At 37.9% G+C, this 19,590-nt stretch overlaps 1 long non-coding RNA gene across 1 annotated transcript in view; it reads right to left on the bottom strand.

Moving 5' to 3' along the window:
- Positions 1-19,301, bottom strand: part of LOC309971577 — a 33,179-nt gene extending 13,878 nt beyond the window's left edge. The window contains exons 1-2 of the long non-coding RNA XR_014326740.1: positions 19,183-19,301; positions 16,875-16,933 (exon numbers count right to left, since the gene is read on the bottom strand). This is a non-coding gene — a long non-coding RNA (uncharacterized lncRNA). The remainder of the gene's footprint in view (positions 1-16,874; positions 16,934-19,182) is intronic.
- Positions 19,302-19,590: the final 289 nt, after the last annotated feature.

Here is a 19,590-nt window from a genome sequence, read left to right as displayed (position 1 = left end):
TATAAATGGATTAAATGCTCCAATCAAAAGACACAGCTGGCTGAATGGATACAAAAACAAGACCGGTATATATGCTGTCTACAAGAGACCCATTTCAGACCTATGGACACAAACAGACTGAAAATGAGGGGATGGAAAAAGACATTCCATGCAGATGGAAATCAAAAGAAAGCTGGAGTAGCAATTCTCATATCAGACAAAATAGACTTTAAAATAAAGACAATTACAAGAGACAAGGATACTACATAATGATCAAGGGATCAATCCAAGAAGAAGATATAACAATTGTAAATATTTATGCACCCAACATAGGAGCACCTCAATACATAAGGCAAATGCTAACAGCCATAAAAGGGGAAATGGACAGTAACACAATAATACTAGGGGACGTTAACACCCCATTTTCACCAATGGACAGATCATCTAAAATGAAAATAAATAAGGAAACACAAGCTTTAAATGACACATTAAAAGATGGACTTAATTGATACTTATAGGACATTCCATCAAAAAACAACAGAATAAAACAACAGAGTGCTTCTTCTCAAGCACTCATGGAATATTCTCCAGGATAGACCATATCCTGGGTCACAAATCAAGCCTTGGTAAATTTAAGAAAATTGAAATCGTATCAAGTATCTTTTCCAACCACAATGCTATGAGACTAAATATCATTTACAGAAAAAAAACTGTAAAAAATACAAACATGTGGGGTTCCAAGGTGGTGCAGTGGTTAAGAATCTGCCTGCCAATGCAGGGGACATGGGTTCGAGCTCTGGTCCGGGAAGATCCCACAGGCCACGGAAAACCTAAGCCCGTGCACCACAACTACTGAGCTGGCGCTCTACAGCCCACAAGCCAAAACTACTGAAGCCCGTGCGCCTAGAGCCTGTGCTCTGCAGCAAGAGAAGCCACTGCAATGTGAAGCCTGTGAACCGCAACGAAGAGTAGCTCCTTCTAACCGCAACAGAAAGCCCATGCAGCAACGTAGACCCAATGCAGCCAAAAACAAATAGATTAATTAATTAATTAAAAAATACAAACACATGGAAGCTAAACAATATGCTATTAAATAACCAAGAGATCACTGAAGAAATCAAAGAGGAAATCAAAAAATACCTGAAAACAAATGACAATGAAAACACGACGACCGAAAACTTATGGGATGCAGCAAAAGCAGTTCTATGAGGGAAGTTTATAGCAATACAATCCTACCCCAAGAAAAAAAAAAAACCTCAAATAAACAAACTAACCTTACATCTAAAGCAATTAGAGAAAGAAGAAGAAAAAACCCCCAAAGTTAGCAGAAGGAAAGTAATCATAAAGATCAGACCAGAAATAAATGAAAAAGAAATGATAACAAAGATAAATAAAACTAAAAGTGGTTCTTTAAGATAAACAAAATTGATAAACCATTAGCCAGACTTATCAAGAAAAAAAGGGAGAAGACTCAAATCAACAGAATTAGAAATGAAAAAGGAGAAGTAACAACTGACACTGCAGATATACAAAGGATCATGAGACGTTAGTACAAGCAACTATATGCTAATAAAATGGACAACCCGGAAGAAATGGACAAATTCTTAGAAAAGCACAACCTTCTGAGACTGAACCAGGAAGAAATAGAAAATATAAGCCAATCACAAGCACTGAAATTGAGACTTTTATTAAAAATCTTCCAACAAACAAAAGCCCAGGACCAGATGGCTTCACAGGAGAATTCTATCAAATATTTAGAGAAGAGTTAACACCTATCCTTCTAAAACTCTTCCAAAATATAGCAGAGGGAGGAACACTCCCAAACTCATTCTACGAGGCCACCATCATTCTGATAGCAAAACCAGACAAGGATGTCACAAAAAAAGAAAACTACAGGCCAATATCACTGATAACATAGATGCAAAAATCCTCAAAAAAATACTAGCAAACAAATCCAACAGCACATTAAAAGGATCATACACCATGATCATGTGGGGTTTATCCCAGGAATGCAAGGATTTTTCAATATATGCAAATCAATCAATGTGATACACCATATTAACAAACTGAAGGATAAAAACCATATGATCATCTCAATAGATGCAGAAAAAGTTTTTGACAAAATTCAACACTCATTTATGATAAAAACCCTCCAGAAAGTAGGCATAGAGGGAACCTACCTCAACATAATAAAGGCCATATATGACAAACCCACAGCCAACATCATTCTCAATGGTGAAAAACTGAAACCATTTCCACTAAGATCAGGAACAAGACAAGGTTGCCCACTGTCACCACTATTATTCAACATAGTTTTGGAAGTTATAGCCACAGCAATCAGAGAAGAAAAAGAAATGAAAGGAATCCAAATCGGAAAAGAAGTAAAACTGTCACTGTTTGCAGATGACATGATACTATACATAAAGCACCCTAAAGATGCTACCAGAAAACTACTAGAACTAATCAATGAATTGGGTAAAGTAGCAGGATACAAAATTAATGCACAGAAATCTCTTGCACTCCTATACACTAATGATGAAAAATCTGAAAGTGAAATTAAGGAAACACTCCCATTTACCATTGCAACAAAAAGAATAAAATACCTAGGAATAAACCTACCTAAGGAGACAAAAGACCTGTATGCAGAAAACTGTAAGATACTGATGTAAGAAATTAAAGATGATACAAACAGATGGACAGATATACTATGTTCTTGGATTGGAAGAATCAATATTGTGAAAATGTCTATACTACCCAAAGCAATCTACAGATTCAATGCAATCCCTATCAAACTACCACTGACATTTTTCACAGAACTAGAACAAAAATTTTCGCAATTTGTATGGAAACAGAAAATATCCCGAGTAGCCAAAACAATCTTGAGAAGAAAAATGGAGCTAGAGGAATCAGACTCCTGGACTTCAGACTATACTACAAAGTTACACTAATCAATACAGTATCGTACTGGCACAAAAACAGAAATATAGATCAGTGGAACAGGATAGAAAGCCCAGAGATAAAACATGCACATATGGTCACCTTATCTTTGATAAAAGGCCAGAGTATACAATGCAGAAAAGACAGCCTCTTCAATAAGTGGTGCTGGGAAAAATGGACAGCTACAGGTAAAAGAATGAAATTAGAACACTTCCTAACACTATACACAAAAATACACTCAAAATGGATTAAAGACCTAAATGTATGGCCAGACACTATAAAACTCTTAGAGGAAAACATAGGCAGAACACTCTATGACATAAATCACAGCAAGATCCTTTTTGTCCCCCCTCCTAGAGAAATGGAAATAAAAACAAAAATAAACAAATGGGACCTAATGAAACTTAAAAGCTTTGGCAGAGCAAAGGAAACCATAAACAAGATGAAAAGACAACCCTCAGAATGGGAGAAAATATTTGCAAATGAAGCAACTGACAAAGCATTAATCTCCAAAATATACAAGCAGCTCATGCAGCTCAGTATCAAAAAAACAAACAACTCAATCCAAAAATGGGCAGAAGATCTAAATAGACATTTCTCCAGAGAAGATATACCGATTGCCAACAAACACATGAAAATGTGCTCAACATCACTAATCATTAGAGAAATGCAAATCAAAACTACAATGAGGTATCACCTCACACCGGTCAGAATGGCCATCATCAAAAAATCTACAAACAATAAATGCTGGAGAGGGTGTGGAGAAAAGGGAACACTCTTGCCTTGTTGGTGGGAATGTAAATTGGTACAGCCACTAAGGAGAACAGTATGGAGGCTCCTTAAAAAATTAAAAATAGAACTACCATATGACCCAGCAATCCCACTACTGGGTATATACCCTGAGAAAACCATAATTCAAAAAGAGTCATATACCACAATGTTCACTGCAGCTCTATTTACTATAGCCAGCACACTGAAGCAACCTAAATGCCCATCGACAGACGAATGGATAAAGAATATGTGGTACATATATACAATGTAGTATTACTCAGCCATAAAAAAGAAGCAAAATTGAGTTATTTGTAGTAAGGTGGATGGACCTACAGTCTGTCATACAGAGTGAAGTAACTCAGAAAGAGAAATATAAATACCATGTACTAACACATATATATGGAATCTAAAAGAAAAAAAAAAAGGTTCTGATGAACCTAGGGGCAGGACAGGAATAAAGACACAGCTGTAGAGAATGGACTTGAGGACGCTGGGAGGGTGAAGGGTAAGATGGGATGAAGCAAGAGAGTAGCATTGACATATATACACTACCAAATGTAAAATAGATAGCTAGTGGGAAGCAGTTGCATGGCACAGGGAGATCAGCTTGGTGCTTTGCAACCACCTAGAGGGATGGGATAAGGAAGGTGGGAGGGAGATGCAAGAGGGAGGAAATATGGGGATATACATATGCATAAAGCTGATTCACTTTGTCACACAGCAGAAACTAACACAACACTGTAAAGCAATTATACTCCAATAAAGATGTTAATAGAAAAAATGAACACATGAGCAATACTTAAGATTAATAAGAATTCGTACCTATCACCAGGTGTCCTTCTGTTTAATACAGCCTAACTCACCTGGGGAGCTCTGGCTTGGGGACTCTTCCTCTAATACCCATGGTTGCTCTCCTTGTTCCAACCTGAAGATCAGTTCTGGTTTAGGGATGCAATACCCTGTGAATGGGAAATGACATGGTAATTGCGCTAGGCTCATGGGCTTTACGGCTCCTGAAGAAAACAGAAAATGAAGCTTCAGGGACCAATTTCAATCTATTATTGGGATAAGAAAAATTCTTTATGGTGTTTCAGCAGTCCTTCTTCTTATCACCCTGGATCTCAAGCCTAAGTATCTTCAAACTCAAAAAATTTCCACAGGTGTCAGCAACCAAGAAAGGACATGCATACTAGGAATCTACATGGAAAACAATCCCTACCCACTGAGACGAGGTGACTATAGTTCTCCAGCATCACATCCCTGTACAGTGTCCTCTGAGCAGGGTCCAGCTGCTGCCACTCCTCCTGGGTGAAGTCCAAAGTCACATCCTCAAATGATAAGGATTCCTGAAATAGCACATTTGTGCTCAAATTTAAGTAATCAGAATTGAAAGACATGGAGAAGCTACATGAGAATGGTTATACTGTTCACTATTCAGAGTCAATCAAAATATGTTTTGGGATGTCTACTTCTGCACTGTACTTGGTTGGGGAGGGAGAAATCCTAACAGATATTCCCTACTAATTCTCTCCAGTTATTAATATAAGTTATTGATGCTTGCATGCCATAAAAACTATCCTACTTTGGGGGAATCTGAAGACAAAGCAATGTTACTGTTATCAAGAAGCATATAATCTGAAAAACAGACAAATATACAAGCATATAACTACAATAAGATGTTACTATTGTGAAAAGATGAGCAAAGTTGATTGCGGTTTCAAAGGGGACAAAAGTTCTATTCCTGCTATTAGGGTGGGTTTCACTGAGGAGGTAAAATTCTGAGTGGTTAAACAACATTAGAGTAACAGTCATGAACCTGGGGCAACAGCATAACCATGGATACCTCTAAGAATAGTAGTTAAAGGAAAAGCAATTAGCACATAAGAGAGTACCATTTGGGACTATGATAAGATAAAGAGCTATGGAGTTATTCAGGGAGTGAGTTATTGAATAATTTTGGATATAACTCCTGTAGAATAGGGGTGTCCAAAATATCTGCTTACTCTTCCTTCTGGGAAACCTTTTTATTTATTTATAAATTGTAAACTTATATTGTCAATCTATATATAAAATTTCATTCTTATTTTTTTAGATTAAAAAAATGTAGGTAGGCACCTGAGTATTTTCTTCCCATAACTGAACAGTCTCATACAATCTTCACCAAGAGTAGATTCGATCTCAAGAAACCACTTTCTTTGCTCATCTAGAAGGAGCAACTCCTCAACCGTTAAAATTTTATCAAGAGATTGGAGTAATTCAGTAGTATCTTCAGGCTCCACTTCTAGTTGTAGTTCTCTTGCTATTTCTACCATACCTGCAATTACTTCCTCCTCTGAAGTCTCAAACTCCTCAAAGTCATCCATGAGGGCTGAAATCAGCTTCTTCAAAATGCCTGTTAATGTTGATACGTAGCCCTCTTCTGATGAATCACAAACATTCCTAATAGCTTCTAGAATGGTGAATCCTTTCCAGGTTTTTACTTTGCCAGATCCATCAGAGAAATCACTGTCTATGACAGCTATAGTGTTATGAAATGTATTTTTTAAATAACAAGACTTGAACATCAAAATCACTCCTTGACCCATGGACTGCAGACGCTGTGTTATCAGGCATGAAAACATTATTAATCTCATTGTACATCTCCATCAGAGCTCTTGGGTGACGAGGTGCACTGTCAATGAACAGTAGTATTTTGAAAGGAATCTTTTTTTCTGAGCAGTAAGTCTCAATAGTAGGCTTAGAATATTCATCAAACCATGTTATAAACTGATGTGCTGTCATCCAGGCTCTGTTGTTCCATTTATAGAGCACAGGCAGAGTAGATTTAGCATAATTCTTAAGGGTCCTAGGACTTTGCAAATGGTAAATGAGCATCGGCTTCAACTTAAGGTCAACAGCTGCATTAGCCCCTAACAAGAGAATCAGCCTGTCCTTTGAAGCCAGGCACTGACTTCTCCTCTCTAGCCATGCAAGTCCTAGATGGTATGTTCTTCCAATTTAAGGCTGTTTTGTCTACATTGAAAATCTGTTGTTTAGTGTAGCCACCTTCACTAATTATCTTAGCTAGGTCTTCTAGATAACTTGCTCTAGTTTCTACATCAGCAATTGCTGCTTCACCTTGCACTTTGATATTATGGAGACGTCTTCTTTCCTTAAACCTCATGAACCAGCCTCTGCTAGCTTCAGATGTTTCTTCTGCAGCTTTCCTCACCTCTCTCAGCCTTACATGGAATTGAAGAAAAGAGAATTAGGTCCTTGCTCTGGATTAGGCTTTGGTTAAGGGAATGTTGTAGCTGCTTTCATCTTCTATCCAGACCACTAAAACTTTCTCCATATCAGCAATAAGGCTGTTTCACTTTCTTATCATTTATGTGTTTACTGGAGTAGCACTTTTAATTTCCTTCAAGAACTTTTCCTTGCACTCACAACTTGACTAACAGTTTGGTGCAAGAGGCCTAGCTTTTGGTCTATCTAGGCTTTCGGCATGCTTTCCTCACTAAGTTTAATCTAGCTTTTGATTTAAAGTGAGAGATGTGCGATTCTTCCTTTCACTTGAACACTTAAAGGCCATTGTAGAGTTATTAGTTTGCCTAATTTCAATACTGTTGTGTCTCAGGGAATACAGAGGCCCAAGGAGAGGGAAAGAGACCGGGGAACAGCTGGTTGGTGGAGCAGTCGAAACAGATACATTTAAGTTCACTGTCTTATATGGGTGTGGTTTGTGGTGCCCCAAAACAATTAAAATAGTAACATCAAAGATCACTGATCACAGATCACCATAACAAATATAATAATAATGAAAACGTTTGAAATATTGTGAAAATTACCAAAATATGACAACAGACAAGAAGTGAGCAAATGCTTTTGGAACAATGTGCCAAAAGACTCGATGCAGATTTACCACAAACCTTCAATTTGTAAGAAAAATACAGTATCTGTGAAGTGCAGTAAAGCAAAGCACAATAAAACAAGGTACACCTGTATTATACATGACAATGAAAAATGGAAATGGCAAGCGTCTCTCAGTAAAGAAATGGAAAACTAAAATGTGGTATGGTCTCATAATAAAATATTATATGACATTAAAAATTATAAAGTATTAATCGATTTGGACCAATCTTAAGTAAAATATTAAAAATTTTAAAACGGAGGTACAGTAACCTACATATCAAATGAGATAACTGACATAATTCTAAGAAGCATATAAAACAAAATATATATTCTTCCATGATACATACATTTCTGTCTACTTACACAAATAGAATGAGAAATTAATGTATATATATAAATGTATAAACATGTATATGAACAGTGAGTCAAGGATGAAAACCCAGCTGTGGTAGGCTGAATAATGGCCTAAGGATATTCATGTCCTAATCCTGGAACATGTGAATATTACTGTATACGGCAAGAGGGCCTTTGTAGATGTGATTAGCTAAGAATCCTGAAAAGAGAGCATCCTGGATTATCCAGGTGGATGCTAAGGATAATCAAAAGTGTCCTAATAAATAAGAAGGAGCCAGAAAGAGATGTGACTACAGAAGAGGAGAAGGCAATATAAAGAGTTGAGACCGATGTGATATGCCTTGAAAATGGAGGAAGGTGCCACAACAGCTGAAAAAAGCAAGGAAACAGATTCTCCCACCAGAGCCCAGAAGGTACAAGTCCTGTCATCACCTTGTAAGATTAATTTGGACTTCCCTCTAACTTTGTGTTGGTTTAAACCATTAAATCTGTGGCAATTTGTTACAGCTGTAACAGGAAACTAATATACAGGGATACATTAATTGCCAGGAGTCAAAGTCCTTAATTGTTCTGAAGGAGACATCACTAGAGGGGTAGAAGGAGGGCTGTATGAAGTTATAGGAGCTGCTAGTAGAGGCTGTGCAGAAGAGCAGGCAGCGGGGTCAAATGAGGCAGAGAGGTCAAGTAACTCCAAAACTGCAACATATCATTGGTAACAGACTCTGACCAGGGAAAACAGCAGAGCACAGAACTCTCAGGGCCACATCCCTCCAAAGGAACACCTAAAAACCTGGCAAAAACTATCAGAATCAACTTTAGCAGAACTCTGGAAAATAGACAAAGGTTACAACAATCAAGAGAATGATTAATCAAGAAAAATGCAACTGAAACCTGGTAGGAGGGATCTTGTGTTGTTTTAACTTACCCTTGCTCCGTCTCACCCTCTCAGGCTGTATTAGCTTGCTACGGTTGCCATAACAAAGTATACAGACTGAGTGGCTTAAACAACATAAGTTTATTATCTCACAGATCTGGAGGCTAGAAGTCCAAGATTAAGATGTCAGCAGGGCTGGTTCCTTCTGAGGGCTGTGAGATAAGAATCTATTCAAAGCCTTTCTCCTTGGCTTTCAGATGGCTGTCTTCTCCCTGTAACTCTACAACATTTTCCTGCTATATGTAGCTCTGTGTCCAAATTTCCCTTTTATAAGGACACTAGTATTGGATTAGGGCCCACTCTAATGACCTCACTTTAACCTGACTACCTCTGTAAAGACCCTTTCTCCCAGTAAGATCATATTCTGAGATATCAATGATTAGGACTTTAACATATAAATTTTCAGGAGACAGTTCAACCAGTAACATTTGGTCTTGAAGATGGACTCCAATATTCTTGGTGTAGATTCCTGGTGCCAGAGAGAGCAGAATGGAGTTATTTCTCAACAATTGGGGTTGTTTGTTTTGAACTGTCTGGTGGAGACCTGAAAAGACTACAGCAGAATGCTCAGAACCTCTCACATCAGAGAAATGACTACATGAAGGGCATTTACTGAAAACATTTAAAGGCAAAGGAACCAGCTGCTGCCACTGGGGCAAAGGACGTCAGCTGGAGCATACAAAAGATATGTCAAAAAAGTCTGTGAAGAAAAGCTGGGGAGTGAAATGCTTTGGGGCTTTGAAAAGTTTCCATATAGTCCTGGAAATCTAGAAGACCCACACATATCTAGGATGAGGCACATGTTCAAAAAAGACCTGACAAAATCCTAAGCTCTCAATTCTGGGTGACTATCAAGCTCTGTACAAATAACAAGTGAGGGTGAGGGAAGAGTTTTAAACTGCCCAGTGTGGTGTTGAGGATATGCTCCAATACATACAAACCCTACAGTAAGGACTGGGGAGATTTTTGGTTTTGTTGACTCCAGGCACTTAAGGAAATCTCTGTTAAATCACTAGTTGAGCACTATGTAAATGGGACAGAGATTTCAGTAATGACATGCAACAAAGAAGACAGTCTTTACAAATATAGTTTAGACATTTACAAAACAAACAAAAAACTATGCCTCACACAACAGTAACAACTCTGAGGGTTGGGGAGGAGATCTGATCTCTGAATTAACACATTATAATATTCAAAATGTCCAGTTTCACCAAAAAATTATAAGGCATTTAAATGAGAAAGTATAGCCCTTTCACAAGAAAAAAATTCACAGACACCTTCCCTGAGGAGGCCTAATCTTTGGATTTACTAGACAAAAATTATAAATCAATTGTCTTAAATAAGGTTAAAGAAGTAAAGGAACCATGGGGGGGAAATTAAAGGAAACCAGAAGAATGATGTTCCACCAAAGAGAATATCAACAAATAGAAATCCTGAAGTTGAAAAGTACAAAAATTGAAATAAAAACTTCAGTAGAGGGTTCAACAGCAGATGTGAACAGATGGAAAAAAGAATCAGCAAACTAGAAGATAGGTAAACTGAAATTATACTGTTTGAGAAAGAAAAAAGAATAAAGAAAGATAGACAGAGCCTAAGAGACCTGTGGGACACCATCAAGCACACCAATATTTGCATATTGGGAGTACCAGAAGGAAAGTAAAAGACAGAAAAAATGTTTGAAAAAATAAAAGCCGAAAACCTCCCAAAGTTGATGAAAGACATGAACCTACATATCCAAAAAGCTCAAGGAACTTCAAGTAAGATACGCACAAAGAGACCCACTAAAACACAGTATAATCAATTGTCAAAGATAAAGAGAATCTTGAAAGAAATAAGAGAGAAGTGACTCATCATGTACAGAAGATCCTGAAAAGGAATATCCAATTTCTCATCAGAACCATGGAGGACAAGAAGCAGTGGCATGACGTATTAAAGTGCTGAAAGAAAAGCTTTCAATGAAGAATTCTATATTCAAAAATACTGTTCTTCCAAACAAAGAGAAATTAAGCCATTCTCAGATAAACAAAAGCCGAGGGAGTTTGTTGCTAATAGACTTGTCCTTCAAGAAAACCTAAAGAGTCCTTCAGGCTAAAATGAATGGAAGACACTAACTCAAAGCTAGTTAAAGAAACAAAGAACACCATTAAACTATAAAGGTAGGGACTTCCCTGGTGGTCCAGTGGGTAAGACTCTGTGCTCCCAATGCAGGGGGCTCAGGTTTGATCCTTGGTTGGGGAACTAGATCCCACATACATGCTGCAACTAAGAGTCCACATGCTGCAACTAAGGAGCCTGCATGCACAACTAAGAAGTCCACATGCCACCACTAAAGGTCCCGCATGCCCACATGCTTCAACTAAGACCTGGCACAGCCAAAATAAATAAATAAAATAAACAAACAAATAAATAATTTTAAAAACTATAAAGGTATATGTGAAAGCCAATATTATTATATTTTTGGTTAATAGCTCCTTTTTTTCTCTATCTAACTTAAAAGACAAAAGCATAAAACAGTAATTACAAATCTATGGCACATGGATTAGATCCCTAGGGCTGCTATGACAAATTCCCACAAACTGGTGGTTTGTAATGAGAAATTTATCCTCTCATAGTTCTAGAGTCTAGACATCCAAAAGCAAGGTGTTAGCAAGGCCATGCTCCCTCTGGGACTCTAGACAGAAACTTTCCTTGCCTCCCCCTTATTTCCGATGGTGGCCAGCAATACTTGACATTCTCTGGATTGAAGCTGCATTACTCCAATCTCTGCTTCTGTCATCACATGGTATTCTCCCTGTTTGTCTCTATCCTTCTGATACTGTGATACAGTAAGGAATATAGATATATTTTGGTCTTTGTCTCTGACAGGAGGAAGGAAATAATAAAGATTAGAGGAGAGACAAATAAGTGGGGGAAAAAAATAGAATGAACAAAACCAAAAGTGCTTCTCTAAAAAACAATCAACAAAACTGACAAACCTCTAGCTAGACTGACAAAGTAAAAAAGACTCAAAATATTAAAATCAGAAATGGAGACATTACTACCAACCTAACAGAAATAAAGAGGGTTATAAGACAATACTAAAAACAATTTACGTCAAAAAATTAGAAACTTAGATTAAATGAATAAATTCCTAGAAACACAAATAACCAACTGATTCAGGAAGAAATACAAAATGTGAATAGCAAGCAAAGAGATCAAATCAGTAATGAAAAACTTTTCAACAAAGAAAAGTCCAGAACCAGATGACTTCACTGCTGAATTTTAACAAACATTTAAAGAAGAATTAACACTAATCCTTCCCAAACTCTTCCAAAAAAGAGGAAGAAAAACCCTGGAAAAACGTTTTTCAGACCCCTGAAAAACGCAGGGGTTAGGGGTGATGACCTCAGTGTGGTTAAAAATCCGAGTATAACTTCAGAGCTATCCCTCCTTATCTGCGGTTCTGCACCTGCAGATTCAACCATCCATGGATTGTGTAGTACTGTAATATCTAGTATTGAAAAAACTCTGCATATAAGAGGACCCATGCAGTTTAAACCTGTGTAGTTCAAGGGTAAACTGTACTTCTTAACTAATTCAATGAGGCCAGCATTAATTACCCTAATATCTAAGTTAGATAAAGGCATCACAATAAAATGAAATTACAGGCCAATATTCCTTACGAATATAAATGTAATATCCTCAACAAAATACTACAAAATTGAGTCCAAACAACATATTAAAAGGATCATGGGTAATTCCCTGGCGGTTCAGTGATTAGGACTCCACACTTCCACTGCTGGGGGCAAGGGTTCCATCCCTGGTCGGGAAACTAAGATCCCACAAGCTGCGTGGTGCATTATGAATGAATGAATGAATGAATAAACAAATAAATAAACAGATCATGAATCATGACGAAGTAGAATTTATACCAGGAATGCAAGAGCAGTTCAACATGAGAAAATCAATTTAATATACCAAATGAAGATGAAAAATCCCCACATGGTGCTCAAGTGAAGCAGAAAAAGCACTTGACTACATCCAAAATCTTTTCAGGATAAAATCACTCAATAAACTAGGAATAGAAGTGAACTTCCCAACCTGATAAAAAGGCTTTTACGAAAAACCCATAGCTAGTATTTAATGGTAAAAGACTGAAAGCTTTCCCACTAAAATGCAGAACAAGACAAGAATACCCACCTTGGTCACTTCTATTCAACACTGTAAAAGAAGTCCCAGCCAGAGAAACCAGGCAATAAAAAGAAGTAAAGCCATCCAAATTAGAAACAGTGAAGTAAAACTATCTCTGTCTTTAGATGACATGATCTTACACACAGAAAATCCTAAAATATCCATCAAAAAATTATTAGAGCTAATAAATTCAATAAAATTGTAGAACACAAGATTAACACACAAAATATCAGTTTAATGAACAATCCAAAAGTAAATTAAGAAAACAACTGTACTTACAATACCATCAAAAAGAATAAAATACTTTGGAACAGAGTTAACCAAGGAGGTCCAAGACTTGTATACACTGAAAACTACAAGACTTTGCTGAAAAAAATTAAAGACCTAAATAATGGAAGGACGCTCCTTGTTCATGGGATAAAATACTTAATATAGTCAAGATAAGAATACTCCCCAGTGTTCCACAAATTCGATGAAAAATCCAACAGCCTTTTTTTGCAGAAATGGACATGATCTTTATATTCACGTGGAATTGCAAGGAACCTCGAATAGCCAAAACAAACTTGACAAAGAAGAACAAATCAGAGGACTCACGTGTTCTGACTTCAAAACTTGCCACAAAGCTAGAGAATCAAAACAGTATGGAACTGGCATAAGGGTACACATATAGATCAAGTGAACAGAACTGAAAATCTGGGAAAAAACCTACACATCTCTGGTGAACTATTTCTCATCAAGAGTACCAAGACCACTCAACGTGAAAAAAACAGTCTCTTCAACAAACGGTGTTGGGACAACTGGATATCCACATACAAATATATGAAACTGGACCCCTTCCTCATGTTATATATGCAAAAATTAACTCAAAATAGATCAAAGACCTAAATGTAAGAGCTAAAACTGTAACACTCTTAGGAGAAAACACAGTAAATCTTCATGATCTTGGTTTGGCAATGAGTTCTTAGATACAACATCAAAAGCACATACAACAGAAGAAAAATACATAAACCAAACTTCATCACAATTAAAACCCTTGGGTTTTCCTGGTGGTGCAGTGGTTAAGAATCCTCCTGCCAATACAGGGGACACGGGTTTGAACCCTGGTCTGGGAAGATCCCACATGCCATGGAGCAACTAAGCCCGTAAGCCACAACTACTCAACCTGCGTTCTAGATCCAAGCCGCAACTACTGAGCCTGCGAGCCACAACTACTGAAACCTGCGTGCCTAGAGCCTGTGCTCCACAACGAGAAGCCACTGCAATGAGAAGCCCACCCACCGCAACGAAGAGTAGCCCCCGCTCGCTGCAACTAGAGAAAGCCCGCACGCAGCAACAAAAACCCAACGCAGCCAAATATAAAATAAATTTATAAAAAAAAGAATCAAGCACCACTAAACTAATTTATTAAAAAAAATTAAACCCTTTTTGATTCAAAGTATATACTATCAAAAGAATGAAAAGACAACTCAAAGAATGGGAGGAAATATTTGAAAATCATGTAACTGATAGAAGCCTAGTACCCGAAATACTCTTATAATAAACAACCCAATTTAAAAATGGACAAAGGACACGAATAAATATGTCTGCAAAGTAGTTATAGAAATGTCCAAGAAGCACACAAAATGGTGCTCATTTGTCATTAGGGAAAAGCAAATCAAAACCACAATGAGATACGACTTTGCACACACTAGGATGGCTATAATAAAAAAATACAGATGTTAACAAGTGTTGCTGAGGATAAGGAAAAGCTGGAACTCTCATATATTGCTGGTGAAAATGTAAAATTGTGCAGCCACTGTGAAAAAGTTTGGTGGTTCCTCATTAAGTTAAAAATAATTAACATAGGACCCAGCATTTCCACTTCTAGGTATATACCCATAATTGAAACAGGTTTTCTTTTTTTTTAATGAAATACAATTATTTAATGAGACTATTCAAGACTGGAAAAGATGCAGTGATACAGGCAGAAAACAGGTTTTCAAACAAAAATGTGCACAAATGTTGACGGTGGCCCTATTCACAATAGCTGTAAGGTGGAAACAACAAAGACGTCCATCAATTGATACCTGCATAAACAAAATGTGGTACCTCCATACAGTGGAATATTGAGTCATGAAAAGATATGAAATCTTGGTAAAAGGGTACAAGCTTTCAGCTATAAAATGAAAAAGGTCTGAGGATCTAATGTATAACATGGTGACTACACTGATAACATTGTATTGATTGTATAATTGAAATCTGCGGAGAACTTAAATGTCTCACAAAAAAAGAGAAAAATATGTGAGGTGGTGGATGTGTTAATTTACTAGATGGGAGGAATCCTTTCATAACATATATGTATATCAAATTGTCATGATATGTACTTTAAATATCTTACAATTTTGTCAATTATACCTTAATAAAGCTGGGGGGTGGGGAAGGAATGAAATCTGATACATGCTGCAATATGGATGAAATTCGAAAACATACTAAATGAAAGACACAAAAAACACATACTGTATAATTACATTTATGTAAAATATCTACACGAGGCAATTCTTAGAGTCAGAAAGTAAATTAGTAGTTGCCAGGGACTGGGGTAAAAGGGGAATAGAGAATGACTTTAAAGGGTATTAGGTTTTATTTTGGGATGATGGAAATGTTCTGGAACTAGATAGTGATGATGGTTGCACAATACTATGAATGTATTAAACGCCACTGAAATGTACACTTTAAAATGGTTAATTGTTTACGTGTACTTAAACAATATATATTATTGGTGACTTTCACTGACCAAATTCCAGCAAATGATGAGGCAGAATCCATTCTGCATGAAGCAGATTGAAATTTGATTAGGTGCAGAAACACCTGCCAGAAAATCTTCTCTTAACTGAACACTCTATATACTGAGCAAGACAAAGAATTTTAGAAATTTATTTTAAGGACATGCAGTCAATTTATTCTGTAGATGTTCTAGTTTTATGCAGGGGTGGGCCCCCCCAAAAAACCCAAGACCATCAGAAAGCTGTCTACATGAGCATCAGTAATATGGCCTCCTGAAAAATCTCATTAACTGGGTTTTGCTTGGTATCATCTTTTGCATCCACTGAAGAATAATTACAGGCATTTATTTCATGGTTGCCACCAAAAGGTTGTTCATCATTTACAGGAAAAGAAACAAAAGGGTTTTTTTTTTCTTCTTTCAGCTTTCAATGTCAGAAAATCTTTTGGCTCCAAAAGGAATCAGGCAGCTTTATTCACATGATCAATAAAAGCCATGTAACATAGTCTTTTTTTTGGCCGTGACTACCAGAATGGTCAGAAATATTTGCAGCTCTAATGAGAACCTACTCTATAGCTCAGGGAACTCTACTCAATGCTCTGTGGTGACCTAAATGGGGAGGAAATCCAAAAAATAAGAGGGGATATAGGTATACATATAGCTGATTCACTTTGCTGTACTGTAGAAATGAACACAACATCATAAAGCAACTATACTCCAATAAAAATTAATTTTTAAATAAATAAATAAATATTTGCAGCTTGATTTTGGTAACCACATAATTTCTTATGATCTGTGTGTATGTGTTTCCTTGCCAATTCTGCTCTAGTGACCTGCTATTCCAATGTTACTGGCCTGTAGACCTCAATATCACCATCACCTGCAATCTCAGGCCCCATTCCATCTTTTGCAAACTTTCCAGGTGATTTTAATGCACATTAAAGTTTGAGAACCATTATGCTATGCTGTTTCCCTCAGTTTCATTTTACCTATTTCTACTTTTCCATTTCAAGTATAGGAGTCATTAACCTCATAAAATACATTGTTAAACAGTGTAGAAAGACTTTAACAACTCACATAAGATTTCTTCATATTTTGCTGGTCTTGGAAAAATGTTGAAATCTCTGAAGGTATAGCTGGGATAGAAAGAGAGGAATAAAGTCATTAGAGATATAGACTGCCTGCAACTCCTGGATTTGCCTATTTAAATGGCTACAAAAATAGCCCGGGTAAAATGCTTCTATGTGGGAGAATATCCTTTTCATCCTGCAGAAGGGGCAGGAAGGGACATATGAAAAAAAGTACTCACATGTCTATGTGTGACTGTGATATGGTCATGCAGAGCTTGGGTATGCAATTTTTCACTGGGTGAATGTAATTATTTTCTACTTTTTTTTTAAACAATATATGTACCCCTTTATTTCAAATAAATTTAAAAATTACAAGGAAATTGGTCAAATAACAATACCCTAAATGAAGGAACACTAAGCTTTCATTAAGATATACAGCAAATGTTGTAATGTACACATATATTTTCTTATTTACTGCTTGAGGTAGAGAATTCACCCAAAGCTACGGAAAAAGGGAAGGAGGCACTTCAAGGCTACTTTTTAAGTGTTTTTCTAAAGTATGTGTATAGATAAACAACAAGGACCTACTGTACAGCACAGGGAACTATAAAATATAGTTATATATATAAAGCTATTCAGTATCTTGTAATAATCTATAATGGAAAAGAATCTGAAAAAGAATATATATATGTGTAACTGAATCACTTTGCTGTACACCTGAAACACTGTAAATCAATGATACTTCAATTTTAAAAATCAACTAATTAAAAAAATTTTTAATATGGATAAAAGTAAAAAAAATACAAAAAATTATATATAGATCCTCAAAAGACTGCCTTTTAAGAAACATTTTACCAATGATGATGCAGCAGCAACCGGCCTGGGTATCAGGAGACTCAACATCTACTCTTGGCTCTGCCACTAACACAAAGCCAGGGAAATTCATTTACACCCTTAGGACCAATTTTTCCCAACTTTTAACAAGACAAATAGAAAGTTCTTGTTATACTGTTTTGTATAAGAAAATCATCAGCGTATTTTTAGATGCCAGATTCACTGTGCTAAGAGCTCAGAATCTGGGATGAGTGAGTGAAAAATAGAGAGTGCGGGTTTAACTGGGATTGCTAAAACAGAATTCATTCCAATCTAGCTGTAAAGCTCCTTTCCTCACACCATGTCCTCAAAAGCTCTCCAATGAACTTATATTTCCTGAGTAGCCTAACCCTCCTTCATTCCTCTCAGCCCAGTTCCCCTGCCGTCTGAAAACTTGTCCAGACTTTCCTCCATCAGGCAGCCTGTGACGACTTCTGAATGTGGCAACATCCAAATCTCACTCATTCTGAGCAGGCGGTGCAAACCTGGGATCTGCTCCCTTCTAGGAACTACTGCCTCTGCTAAGACACTTGCTCAAATGGTGGAGTGGTTCTCTCCCACGTCAGATTCTGTTCCTAGAGACTCCTCCTTACTTCACAAGAGGTACTTTATTCCAAGGTAGATGAGAAATGCACCTAAGGAACAAATTCATTTTCATTGGAACCTTCACCCAGGCCCGCAGTTCAACTCTTAGTATCCATTATTCCATAGAATCTCAGGTCGGACCTTCAATAAACTCAAACCAAGGCTGCTCAGAACACAAAACTAGACTGTTACAGAACTAACTCAGAAACAATTATGCTGTCTGTCCCCAGGACTCCGAAGACATCTAGAAATCCCAGAAACAGAGCTGTTGCATGGTAATACTCAACCGTTCAAATTATTTCTTCACACGTCAAATTATTTTTGCTAAGTTCTGGGGAGGATGCAATGCTGGCTTTTATAACCAAGACAGTAAATGCGAAAGACCATGACATTCGGAGAAAATCTGAGTATGTCTTCTAGTTTGTTATCTGATAGTTTTGTGGCTTTGTCTATATAACTGTCCTCTCAGTCCCAGTGTTCTAATCTGCTACAGTGGGGAGAGTTATACTGACCTAAGTGACAGGTTGTGAGCCATAAAGTAACGAGTAAGAAGAATTATTTCTATGAACCACGGTAGCTAACATTTACTGCCAGGCACTGTGCTATGGTATTTAATCCTCTGAACAACCCCACGAGGCACGTTATTAATATCTTGAGTTTCACAGACGAGAAAATGAAGTCTCACGTAGGTAACTTTCCCAGATAATTCCTTTATACCTAGTTCTGCCCTGCACCCAAGCTCCCCTCAAACCCGCCCCCCACTCGCGGGCAGGGCGCACCCATCACGTATGTGCACATGCCCCACTCCCGTGGCCGCAGAGACCAGGCGGCCTGCGTCGCGGAATTTGCGGCCTCACCGAGGTCTGGCGTCCCCACGCCCGACGCCGACGACTTCTCCAGAGGGAAACTCCGCCAAGGCGGCCACCACCTGCCCTCTCAGGTTCTTACGCCGCGGGTCCTGCTCCTCCCCACCTTCGGGCACCGCAGTCCCCCCGCCTACTCCCTGGAGCCGCGCAGGGCCGCCCCCTCCCTCCCCCCGGCCCTCGTCCAACCCTTCTGCCTCGCCCGCCACTCCCACTAGGGCCGCACCAGCTCCCTGAGCGGCGCGCAGACCCGGACGCTCCGTGACCGTCTGCCACAATCGTCCCGAGGCTTTCTAGAGGCAGAGCCTCCAGGCTATCAGACATGCGCAGAAGGAGACGCAAAAAAGAGACCGGTTCCCGTGACCATGCGCGGTGAGCTCACGAACTTCCAGACTCCATTTC

This window comes from Leucopleurus acutus (assembly GCF_964270905.1).
Source record: "Leucopleurus acutus genome assembly, chromosome: 14".
NCBI classification, from domain to species: Eukaryota; Metazoa; Chordata; class Mammalia; order Artiodactyla; family Delphinidae; genus Leucopleurus; species Leucopleurus acutus.
Note: the sequence above shows the minus strand (reverse complement) of the source record. Positions and strands in the feature narration are given on the sequence as shown.